This window comes from Saccopteryx bilineata, chromosome 4, assembly GCF_036850765.1.
Source record: "Saccopteryx bilineata isolate mSacBil1 chromosome 4, mSacBil1_pri_phased_curated, whole genome shotgun sequence".
In the NCBI taxonomy this organism is placed as follows: Eukaryota; Metazoa; Chordata; class Mammalia; order Chiroptera; family Emballonuridae; genus Saccopteryx; species Saccopteryx bilineata.
The window spans coordinates 97,686,279-97,699,389 of NC_089493.1; the positions used below are offsets into that span (position 1 = coordinate 97,686,279).

A 13,111-nucleotide genomic window follows, 5' to 3' on the forward strand; every position below is an offset into this window, starting at 1 on the left:
ATGGATAAAGCGTCGACCTGGAAATGCTGAGGTCGTCAGTTCGAAACCCTGGGCTTGCCTGGTCAAGGCACATATGGGAGTTGATGCTTCCAGCTCCTCACCCCCTGTCTTTCTCTCCTCTCTCTCTGTCTTTCTCTCTCCCTCTCTCTCTCCTCTCTAAAGTGAATAAATAAAATAAAATAAATTAAAAAAATAAAAATAAAACATCGTTCAGACTTAAATATAAATAAAACAGAAATAAAATATGTATTTTTTATTGACTCTATACAAACTCAATTAATTTTGCTACCTCTCTGTGAAATAATACAATTTCCTTTAACAACTGAGTATAGAATGAAAAGACAAAATAAAATAGTAAAGTAAAATCTGGTTTAAATGAAAGAGAAATGAAATCCATGAACTGTAATAATTTTTCATGGACAATAAAATCAACTTCTCAGTTGATAAGCATAAAAGTATGTCAAAATATTTTACAGAAAAACAATTACCATGTGAATAACTTCTTTTCTACATGTGTAATTTCTTTGAGGTGTAATCCTCAAAAAGATGAAATTGTGATTTAGCATAATATTCCAAATGGTTCTGTATATATTTATCATTCACAATGTATATATGTATAACTTAACATGGTTTACATTTTAAGCTAATTGCATTCTCAAAGATCAATAGTTTTTATTTTGATACAATCCTATGAAATGGTATTCTTTAGAATTTTCTTAATACTACTGCTTTATTCTTTAAAAATCAATTCTCACAGGTATGAAAATATTTATGCTATTATAATGGATGTACTGATACTGATATTCCTTAGAATACAGATTCTTTCCTATAGATTTCCCTAAAGCAATACTGAACATGAACTGTAGCTTTCAAGAGTTCTTACACTGAATTCACAGCAAACCATATCTTTGTAGGTTAATTCTTTATTTCGCTAAGCAGAGCAGATTGCATTTTTTTGCAACATTTAATTGTTTTTTGGTTTTTTAATTGTTTGTTTAAGATTTTATTTATTGCCTGAAAAGGCGGTGGCGCAGTGGAAAGAGCGTTGGACTGGGAAGCGGAAGACCCAGGTTGAGACCCCGAGGTCGCCACCCTGAACGTGGGTTCATCTGGTTTGAGAAAAGCTCACCAGCTTGAGCCCAGGGTTGCTGGCTTGAGCAAGGGGTCACGCAGTCTGCTGTAGCCACCCAGTCAAGGTACATATGAGAAAGCAATCAATGAATAACTAAGGTGCTGCAGTGAAGAATTGATGCTTCTCATCTCTTTCTTTTCCTGTCTGTCTATCCCTATATGTCCATCTGTCTCTGTCACAAAAAAAGAAGAAAAAATTTTTATTTATTTATTGATTTTACAAAGAAAGGAGAGAGAGAGAGAAGTGTGTGAATGAGAAGTATAAACTCATAGTTGCTTCACTTTAGTTGTTCATTGATTGCTTGTATTACGTGCTTTGACTGGGCAAGCCTAAGATTTCAAACTGGTGACCTCAGTGTTCCAGGTTGACGCTCTATCCACTAAGCCACCACAGTTCAGGCAACAGTTACTTGTTTTTGATACTGGCTTTCAGTTAAGGCAAAGAGCTTAAACATAATCAGAATCATGACAGATTAGATGTGAAGTCTGACAGAAAGAAAAAAAGTAATAATGGCTACTCAAGAGTTTAGGTTTTAGAAACCGGAAGGATGAAACTCCAAATAAGATGGAGATGATTGTGGAAGAAGTAAATTTGGGGATATGTCAGAAAGATCAGAATATTTAAAATTTAATTTTAACCTACTCTTTACACATACAAATGATATCAAAAGGCAGATGCATCATTAGTCTGGAGTCCAGGTGAAAAGTCCAGAACAAACACAGACATTCAGTAGTGATCAAAGGAGAGACTGTTATCTACAGCCATGCCACCATATGTGACCACAAATGAAATAAGCATGTATAGTAAAAAGAAGAGAGTGGTTCAAGGACTGAGCTCAGGGAAATGGGAAGAAACCAGCAAAGGAAATTTGAGGCTGCAATCAGTGAGACAGAGGTGTGCTGAAAGCAAAATGAAACGTTTCAAAGAGGAAGCGATAACTGTCCACTGCTTCAGATTGGCACAGAAAGATGAGCACTAAGAACCGACCACTGAATTATCATCACTGAAGTCACCAGATCCTGACAAAAAGCAGTTTTAACAGAGCCAAAATCCTTATTGGAATGGCTTTAAAAGAAAAAATAAGAGGAGAGGAACTAGGAACAGCACCAATATAGACTAGTTTAAAGCATTTTACTATTATTGGCATAGTGACTGGAACAGAAAGTAAGGTAAGGACAAATTGTTTTTTAACATTGGAGAAATAACTGAAAGAAAATAAGAGGAGAAAAAATTGATAATGTTTAAAGATGAGGGGGAAAAAACTCCCCACAGATATCTGAGTAGCTAAGATGGAATAAAATCTAGAATAAAAGTACGGGACCGGCCTTTGCTAAAGGCAGGAAAAGTTTATTAAAATAATAAGAGAAAATACAGACTGGATAGATGCTGATTTAGTTAGGTGGCTAAATCTGGTGGTTGGGAGCTTATAAAATTTAATTTAATTTTCTCTGTAAAATAGGACACAAAATAATCAACCAGGGAAATACAGGACTGTTTTGGAATTGATTCTTTAACTCATCACCACTGTGTAGGCTACCATATTAGTTCCAAAGAAGTGAAAATGGTACAAGTGAGAAGAAAGCTGGGGTTATTTTCAGCATTCACAACCTGTCCCCAATTCCTCTATGTCCTAAAACCATACACTAATATAGAGATAAACCTAAGTCATTTCTACTCTAGACTAATCCTTTGAGTAGTGTGTTTTTTTCATGCTCGCTGACTCCCAGGAGTGTTTTTCAAAAAATGAAATTAGTTCCAGTTACAGTTTTATTAACTTAAAATCATGTTTGTTTGATAATCAACTTATGGAAACAAGAAGCGCATACCTTTTTATAATGTTGTCTTACACATTTTTAAAATAAATTGAATGTAGTCTGGATAGTCAGGAGGCACGGAGATGTACATGAACGTTTATACGACTCAAAGGGCCATACAATGTGTCCATAAAGTCATGGTGCACTTTTGACTAGTCACATGAAAACAACAAAAGACGATAGAAATGTGAGATCTGCACCAAATAAAAGAAAAAACCTCCCAGTTTCTGTAGGATGATGTGGCAGCATGTGGAGATGACAATGTAACACCGTGTATACAGCAGAGCAGCCCATGGCCATGCCAGTCGAGATGTGGATGGTACAGAGGAAAGTTCAGTGTTTTATGTGGGTCGCTAAATTCGAATCTGTGACCAAAGTGCAACGTGAATATCAGCGTGTTTATAACAAAGCACCACCACATAGGAATAACATTACTCGGTGGGATAAGCAGTTGAAGGAAACCAGCAGTTTGGTGGAGAAACCCCATTCTGGTAGGCCATCAGTCAGTGACGAGTCTGTAGAGGTTATAGGGGATAGCTACCTAAGGAGCCCTAAAAAATCTGTGCGTGAGCCCACATTGAACTGCACTGAATAGGTATGAACTGGGAGAGTTTTCCTTTTATTTGGTGCAGATTTCACATTTCTATCGTCTTTTGTTGCTTTCCTATGACCGGTCAAAAGTGCACCATGACTTTATGGACACACTGTAGATTCCACTTCTATAAACTACCAACTTGCAATTTTGCTGTCATTCCAATCAGACTTCACTCTAATCTCTACAAGTTTGAAGTCTCCAGGAATAAATGCATTACTCCAAAGACTAGGCCCATGATATCAAATGACATTTAGCAAAGTTTCTCACTTTGGTCCTGGCAGCTTGGCTCAGTGGTAGAGTGTTGGTCCAGCATGTGGATGTTGGGGGTTTGATTCCCAGTCAGGGCACATAGGAGAAGTGCCCATCTGCTTCTCCATCTTTCCCCCTCTACTTCTTCTCTATCTCTCTATCCTCCTCCTCCCCTTCTATAGAAGCAATGAATCAATTAGAGCGAGTTGGCCCTGGGCGCTAAGGATGGCTCCATGGCCACTGCCTCAGGTGCTAAAAAATGGCTCCAGTTGCAATGGAGCAAGGGTCCCAGATGAGCAGAACATCGCCCCCAAGTTGGCTTGCCGGGTGGATCCCTCCCGGTCAGGGCGCATGCAGGAATCTGTATCTGCCTCTCCACCTCTCACTAAAACAATTTTTTTTAAAGTTTCTCACTTTTTTTTCCTATAGCATCTAGTATTCTTATATATTCATATGTGCAACATTCTAAACATAAAATTGGTTTACTCTATACTATGACAGATATTAACTCAGATTTTATATTTCCTACAAAGCAGCTCCAGAATCAGTATGATTTTAATTACATTTATTGTCCTTAAGGGCACTTCACACAAAACAAAATCGTATGTAGTTGTTCTTGATATAATATTAGATGAATCTTAAATATAAAACAAAAAATGTTTAGCATGTAAAGCATCTGAATACAGCATTAAATTTATACATTGATTATAAAAAATATAAACACATCATAAAGAACAATTTTACCATAATGCAAATCAAAAACTTTTGCAACAACTCTTGGAAAATAATGAATACTTGTTAAAGAACAGTATGTAATAAACCATGACCCTTAAAAGACAATCTTAGTAAAACTACACCATTAAATTTTCTTAGATTTTTCATGGAAGTTGGAGGAACATGAATTAAAATGCATAATGCTTTCACAGAGCAAAATAATTGAGCTAAAAAAAGCTGGAAAATACAGAGATGATATAAGGTTCTATGTTTGTGAATCATCACCTATATTATTAAACAATTAGCTTCATCACTTAATACAATATGACTCTCTTTTTGACTAACATAGGAAGGAGTTTCAGAAGTCTCGTGTCTTGAAAAAGATCCTAAAAATAAGTAATAAATATTCTATAATCTACCCAATTTATTCCTATTAAAGCTCTGATCAATATTTTAATGTTTTATATTCATGTATAAGGATAAAAAAAGTGGAACTAAGGAATTATGTTAATTTTCAAAAATCTTAATGCAAACAAGCTTATACGAGATTATAATGCACTTTGGTATTATAAATTCACATTCCAAGTTTTCATCTCAACTATATGGGTAAAGAACAAAGCCCTGCCTATCTCCAAGGGTATCATAGAACACATTTTTATGCTTTTCAAGTAAAAATGTCTACACAGCTGAGAATGGAAGGACACCTTAGACTATTTAGAAGCTTTACAAATCTATTAAATGAGAGGTGAGTTACTGAAAACTCATTCTTATAAGTAACAAAATATCACTTGTAGTTATCTGCGAAAATATAAATCTATATAAATAGGCACTTATAAAGTCTAAAAGAATATATACATCTTTTATATCACTTATCTTAAATAGAGTAAAAAGAAAAGAGGTTTGCTTTAACTTTCTTTGCATAGCCTGCATTTTATAACAATCAGTTGTGAGGAAAAAAAGTTTTTGAAAAGAATCTTTATAACAATGTTTTCCTTCTTAGGGCTATATTAACACAATTTACTTTACATTAAGATAAATTTAGTATTATTAAATAACAAACATGCATAAAAGGAGATAAAAAAAATAGCAGCACAAAATGCTTATTATACATCAGGAATTATGTGACATGCTTTTACATGTTTTTCTTTTGGAGTACCTAGACAAACAACTTATAACTACACAAAAGGTACTAATATCCCCATTATTCAGATGAAAAAATGACAGATCCAAAAAGATTAAATTATTTGATCAAAATCATACACCTAGTAAGTGAGAGCTCAGATTTAAACTCCGCTGTCGGACACTACATTCTCTGGGAAACTTGTAGTCCATCTCATATATTTAGAACTCATTACAAAGTATTGAACTAATTTGATAATTTCTTAATAAACTTTACCGTGTAATATCTGAAGCACGTTTTCCTCATAAAAATTCTGATTATAGTATTACCATAGCTACCTGACTAGACCTTTCAAACCTTCTCTATAATTTAACAAATCTCTTTAGTGGTTATATATGTATTATTTAAAAAGAGACAAAATCTTACTGTGCTAATATTGAATAACTTCATGTAAATAAATTAATCTCTTGAATAAGGCAAAATTTTAAACTATCTTAGAAGTCTAATATCAATATGAAGATGGAAAATACATAGATGATATCAAGGTTCTATGTTTACAGGGGTTAGGTCAGGTCAGAAATTTGTTTTTATAACTCCATTTATTTAATTACTACAGTTTTGCTTTCCTTAGTAAAAATCAAATGTGTACCATTTCCATATGAATAGAGGGGAAACTATCAAGCCATCAAAAATATCTATTTCTTAGCAACGGACCAACAGAGTTCAGTAAATATTTATTAAATTTTGAATACCATATTTCTGAATTCAAATTTTTAAGTACTCTGATGCAGAGTTACAGAATAAAGGTAAACAAGCCAGTTCACCACTAATTTGCTATACTACAAATCATTTTAAATTTCACTGTCTTATTTCCCTCAACTGTAAAAAATAAATAAAAATTCCTGCCCACATTGATATTTTAACAATTAAAGTGACAGAAATGTAAGATCTAATTAAGTCGTGACTAATATTTAGTAACTTTTATTTATATGGTTTTAGACTTTTAAAAAGACAATCATTTTTGCCTAGCGTGCGGAGGACCGGGGTTCGATTCCCGGCCAGGGCACACAGGAGAAGCCCATTTATTCTCCACCCCTCCGCGCGCTTTCCTCTCTGTCTCTCTCTTCCCCTCCCGCAGCCAAGGCTCCATTGGAGCAAAGATGGCCCGGGCGCTGGGGATGGCTCTGTGGCCTTTGCCTCAGGCGCTAGACTGGCTCTGGTCGCAACATGGCGACGCCCAGGATGGGCAGAGCATCGCCCCCTGGTGGGCAGAGCCTCGCCCCCTGGTGGGCGTGCCGGGTGGATCCCGGTTGGGCGCATGCGGGAGTCTGTCTGACTGTCTCTCCCTGTTTCCAGCTTCAGAAAAATGAAAAAATAAATAAATAAAAATAAAAAGACAATCATTTTTCCCACTAACAGTTACAGACATCATTTAAATACGCACGTGAAGAAATTCAGAGCTTGGCTCTTAAGATACTAGGTTTAGATAACTATTACTTGAAACATTTCCCAAACACAAAATTTCTTCAAAATTTTCCTCAAACAGTATCTTATTTGTCCTATACATTTTAAGTAGTTAAATTATCCCTGCCACATTACAGTTTCAATTTATTTTTAATGTAGCCTATTGAATTATTTGAAGGGCCTTTAAAAAAATCTTTGATAACAGCAACGATTTAAAGAATTAAAGAAAAAAATATATATCCAAGAAAGCTGAAATATGATTTCAAATTTGAATAGTCTGTCATGAGAGCAATATCTATTATAGTTTGCTTAATAAACCTTATTGTGTAATATCCAAAGCATGTTTTCCTCATAAAAATTATGATTATAGTATTCATAGTGATCTGACTAGACCTTTCTAACTTTGTCTTTATTGCCAAGACTAAAGAACCTTGATGTTCTTCCTATCAACATATGTATTTTTACTCAAAATAAAAATATTGACTTCATTCTTAATTACTTATTTTACTAAATATTTTGGGCCAAACCAAATCTATTAACATTAATAAAAATACAGTATATATGGTAATTCACATTCATAATCATCTAACTATATACTATCTGTAAAGTTCTCATTTTTACAAATTTCAGAAAATAAGTTGGTTACTAACAGCAAAAAAATTTTTTTAAAGAGGTTAAAAACAGGAATTTACAAAGTAAAGGGTCTGTCTGTCAGCGTCCTAAACCCACTAGCAGGAGACTATATAATAAAAGTAGCAGCCTTCCACTGTAAAATTACTAGTATTAGTAATACATTAAACATGCCATTTGAGATACATGCCAACCTAATCTGCCACATATGGCATATCCAGCTTATTATCACAGTTGTGTTTTCATATCCAGAGTCATTCTAGTTTTTAAACAAGACATCAAATACATCAGTGTAGGTAAAAATGTGATAAAGCTTTGAGAGAAACATTACTTTTCCTAAACAAAATAGGTAAACACTTCAGAAGAATAAAATTAAAATATTACTGTTAAGAAAAGATGGCTGGAAATTCTCAGTTGAGCAGTGTATAAATAAAAAATAATATAGCATGCTAAAGGAAGAATTCATAGATGTTTGCTAAATTTAAACAAATGTTTGAAAAATTTCAAACCCAAAATTTCTTCAAAATATTTCTCAAAGAGAATTGTAGCAACTGCAAAACATGTTTGCAGTCATCTATATTATTTAGCCTTTTAAAAACAAGTCATATTCACTTATATGTAGAATCCAAATTAAATAAAGGAACAAAATTGAAACAGACTCATGGATACAGAGAGCTGACTCACCAGTTGCCAGAGGGGAGGGGGCTTGGGAGTTTAGTAAAAGAGGGAAAAGGATTAAGTACAAAAGGGTATGTACAAAATAGTCACAGAGATGTAAAGTACAGTATAGGGAATATAGTTAATGATATTGTGATAACCATGTATGAGGTCAGGTAGGTTCTGGAAACATTGGGGGACCACTTTGTAAAGTACATGATTGTCTAACCATTATTGTGTACACCTGAACTAATACAAAATAACACAGAATGTAAAAAGTTATTGAAAAAAAAAAGAACAAGTCACGATATCATACCATGTTACACTTATCAATAAAAGCATTGAGACTTTGCTTATGCTTCAAGTTATATAATTGGTATTACTGAACTATAAGTGCATAAAAAGATTACACAGTGAATATTTTTATTTCAAATACCCATCTGGTACTTTATGTCACTTTGGTTCAATTTTTTAATGTTTCTTATACAATTATCCAGTCATTTCATAAATCTGTATAAAATGCTGGAGACACTTTAAATCTCATTTTATAAGTGGAAAGACCATGCCATATTTTTCAAAGTATTTTTTAAACTCATCTGAATTAGAGTATTGAGTGACTCATATGAAATATTTATCAATAATGGAGAATCCTGCTGAATCTCAATGATCAACTGAAATTCCAAATAAAACAATTACGTAACTGAGAATCCACCAACGAGTAAGCTTCGATTTCCATTTTCACTGATATAGCGCATATCAATGTTTCTATCATATAACAAAACTCCAGTGTTTGAACAGGATCAAAGTCCCACCTAAAGAAATGTATACGCTGTCAAATCACTAATTTTCATCCAACTGAAAATGAATCTATCTGTTCACATGCCAAGAAAGCTACAAAGGACTAGATATCCATACACTTTTAAAAAACAAGAAAAATTTTATCAGCTATATGATTCTAAACAGCCACAAATCAAAAGCAGATTAAAACTAGTAAAAGAAACCATCAAGTCTCTAACTTCAAAGGCAGCTGCATAGCCAACAGGACATGTAAAAGTGAACAAATGTTAAAATAAAGGTTTTCCTCCAAAGCTTCCTGATTACAGCAAAACAGTCTCCAGACATCCGTCCGTCCTCTCTAGGTACATCCTCACGCTTCTCTTCTACACTTGGCACATACATTCTTAATAAAAACAAAACAAACAAACAAACAAAAAAGACTAGCTCTCATATTTCTTTACATCTTTTTCAGTATCCTTAATATTTTCCTCTCTAAACTTACTTTTCTCTTTAATTCTACTTATAAGGCCTAAGCAGAAAGCCAGACTCCTCAATCTACAGCTCAACTGTTTTTAGATAACTAGGTCAATCCTTCCTTCAAAGTACAAGTGTCACTATTTATATTTATACAAATAGACACATATTTTAATTACAGTACCACTATCAGTCACTTCATAGTTACACAAATGTACTTTATCTTTAAAAGAATTTCTGCTAATGAATATTTCCCAAGGATGAACATTTTCCAAACCTTCTCCTTTTTCATATGTAATCATTTTCTCTTATTTACACATACATCTGTAGTATCTCCCTACACCTACTCTCCCCCCACAGCAATATACTTTTTATCCTAGAAATACCAAATTAATTTTGCACCCCTGAATAGACAAGAAATTTTTTGTATCTCCATGACTATACATTTTGTCTCCGTTTCAAATGACCTTCTACTCCTATACACCAAGCAAATTAAAATTCAAACCTCAAACCCTCTCAGCTTTCTTTGAAGTCTTCTTTGAAGTCTACTCTCTTCTCTTAAGATCCTGCCACTGAAAGAGGTAGTTTCAACTTCTAGATATAATTTTATCATTATATAAGTATCAAACTTTATTATGACCAGAATTCACCTTTCTTATTACTCCCTTATCCCAGAGAAAGATTTTCAGAGCATTTTACAGCTAGTTTCACACCAAGAAAGCAAATAACCATCCACAAATATGTTAAAATCTGGCCATTGTAGTAGGGAAGGGAAGGGCAGGAAAAGCAGCCAGATAAAGAAACACTAAAGGTTATTTTAAACCACTATTCTCAACCAGCTTTTAAAAAAATAAATTAGAATTTATAAAAATGTAGGGGATTAAGCATGATACTAAATAGACTACCTATTAAATCTTGGATGAGTCACTGCTGAATTTTTAAAATTTTTTCCTTAGGCCTCAATCAGAAGGACGTAGCCACTCCCCCTCCCCCCAAAAGTGGTGCTGCATGCCAGGTGGTGGGGGGGGGGTATTCACTGATTTATTAAAGCAAAAATCAAACAATGTGTTTATTAATAGAAGAAAAAATAGAATTTCATGCATTTCCCCAAGTTTTAACTGATTAAAAGATGGACTGCCGGCCTGACCCCTGTGGTGGTGCAGTGGATAAAGCGTCGACCTGGAAATGCTGAGGTCGCCGGTACGAAACCCTGGGCTTGCCTGGTCAAGGCACATATGGGAGTGATGCTTCCAGCTCCTCCCCCCCTTCTCTCTCTCTGTCTCTCCCTCTCTTCTCTAAAAAAAAAATGAATAAATTAAAAAATAAATAAATAAAATAAAAGATGGACTGCCTTTAACATCCACTGTATCGGTAATGCATGGGACTTTCACATAAGAAGCCTCAAATTTGTCATTCTTTAATATATACATTCATTTAAATTTCAAGTGCTGCCAACGTTTATTAAAGCACTGGGTTGGACGTTGAAGATATAGCGCAGGAAAGGATGACATAAATTCCTTCACACCAATGGAGAGTAAGTAACTCAATTTTTCAAGTGATGTTAGTAAGGCCCATCACAAGACTTTTTGTTTTCATTTAAAACTGCTAACTTGGTTTTCTCAACTGTCAAATGAAGATAGAAGAGATTATATCTAAGCTCCATTCCTTTCATCTAGTGCTACGATTCCATGATTTTCTAATCCCTTTAAAGGGAAAGTCTCTTCATTACTCCTCAGTGTCATCATTAATACTCTGACAGAGATGCTATATAGTATGAAATTTAAAAAATAAAACTCAAAAGGACAAAATAAAAGCACAACTTTTTATGGTAAAGCAACAGTTGCCCATTTTCCTTTGAAAAGAAAAAATGTGTTGTAATAATTCCAAGTCATAATGACCAAACAGCTGCCTACATCTGGGCTCCTAAAAGCTTCCAATAAATACATATAATTAACAAGAGAAAACATTCTAGACAGATTTCACACTGAAAAATAAAACCAGGTTTGTTTTTTAAAAGTATTTTAATGATTTTTTTAAAAAGACATAAATTAGTATTAGAAAAATTAAAATGAGTTATACAAATATTAAGACTAAGTTTGTGAATAAACAGTCTACCAGTAAGAGATCACTTGCTTCCAATACTGACTTATTCAGAACATGGATTTCAAGAATGAATATAATAAAAATTGAAATGCTACAGTTCTTCTCAAAACCTAGTAATATAAAACAAAAACACATACCATTATTCCCTACTATATTTTGTTAATGATATTTACTACCCCATTCCTTCTATTCTGCTCTTCCCTCAAATTATTAGATCTTAAAATAGTGTCACTGCCAAATCTAATTCTTAGAGTATCAACTAGTGAAAAATTTAAATGAACACAACTTTCCTCTTTAGGATACGAATGATTTGTAAAAATTGAAGCAACTGAAAGTCAGCATGTATTATATCCTAGAGGGAATGCAGGATTTGATGTCTTAATAAGTCTACTCTGAAAATTTATCCTGCAAAAGAATTATGGGGCCTTCATGTATAATTGTTCTTAAAAGTCTTTAAAATAGAAAGAAAAGTTATTCTTCAAAAAGTATGCTCAGTTTCATAAAGAAAGTAAGCAATATTACAGTCTAAAATTTTTAAATTACTGAGTTCAGAATAAAATTCATCAGAAATTACAAATATACTGAACATCAGTAAGATAGATACAAGTCTTGAAATAAAAAAATATCAATTTTATATATCAAGTAATAAATAAAATTTGTTTAGAATGGTAGATGTTTTTATTTTTCACACCAAATAATCTTACCTGAATCATTTTGCTGTTAAAAAACTCAAGATACTGATTTCATTTTTCATCTGGTCCTGTCAACGATGCTATGACAGGCCCTGCAGGAAGCAGCAAAAGATCAATGATGGAGTGTAGATATTCTGTGCTTTCATAATCCAGTTTTGTTATGGAAAAGAATATCCATGTAGTGGTTTGAAACTTAGTAAACATTGAAAAATCTCAAAAGATTTGTCAGTGTACATAATTTTTTTTTACTTTGTAATCTTAAAATGTTTCTTCTATCATTATCAATAATTTAAAAACAGTAGTGAAGTATATATGTGAAATTTTAAAGATTTTTATATTGATGAGAATTAGTAAGAAAATAATATAGTCCGTGTCAAAAATATAAAATTTTGACTGAAAAATTAACTATGTTTATGAACATGTAGGAATGATTCTCTTGATACCTAGAGATAATTATTTTAATCTTATTTCCATCATTACCATAATTACCAATAAATTACCACTTATTCACAACTTAATCTAATTTAAATTTAATAGACTTTTCTTACAAATGATAGCTTCAAAATCAAACAGTTATTGGCAATATTGGTAAAAAATGTTCAAAAAAAGTATATAAGTTACAAAAATACTCCGTATGCTCTAACACTTAATTACTCGTGGGTAACTGACAAGTTACATTCAATGGATACC

The 13,111-nt window shown here is 33.3% G+C and overlaps 1 protein-coding gene across 5 annotated transcripts in view; it reads right to left on the reverse strand.

Annotated features, from left to right (window-relative positions):
- The window catches only part of NOVA1 (NOVA alternative splicing regulator 1), a 167,231-nt gene that overhangs the window by 145,043 nt on the left and 9,077 nt on the right, over positions 1-13,111 (reverse strand). Inside the window, exon 1 of one of the 5 annotated variants that reach the window (XM_066277631.1) lies at positions 12,434-12,512. The exons of the other annotated variants lie outside the window; for them this stretch is intronic. The gene's annotated coding sequence lies outside the window, so the exon portion shown is untranslated. Of the gene's footprint in view, positions 1-12,433; positions 12,513-13,111 lie in introns of those variants that run through there. 5 annotated transcript variants of the gene reach the window in all.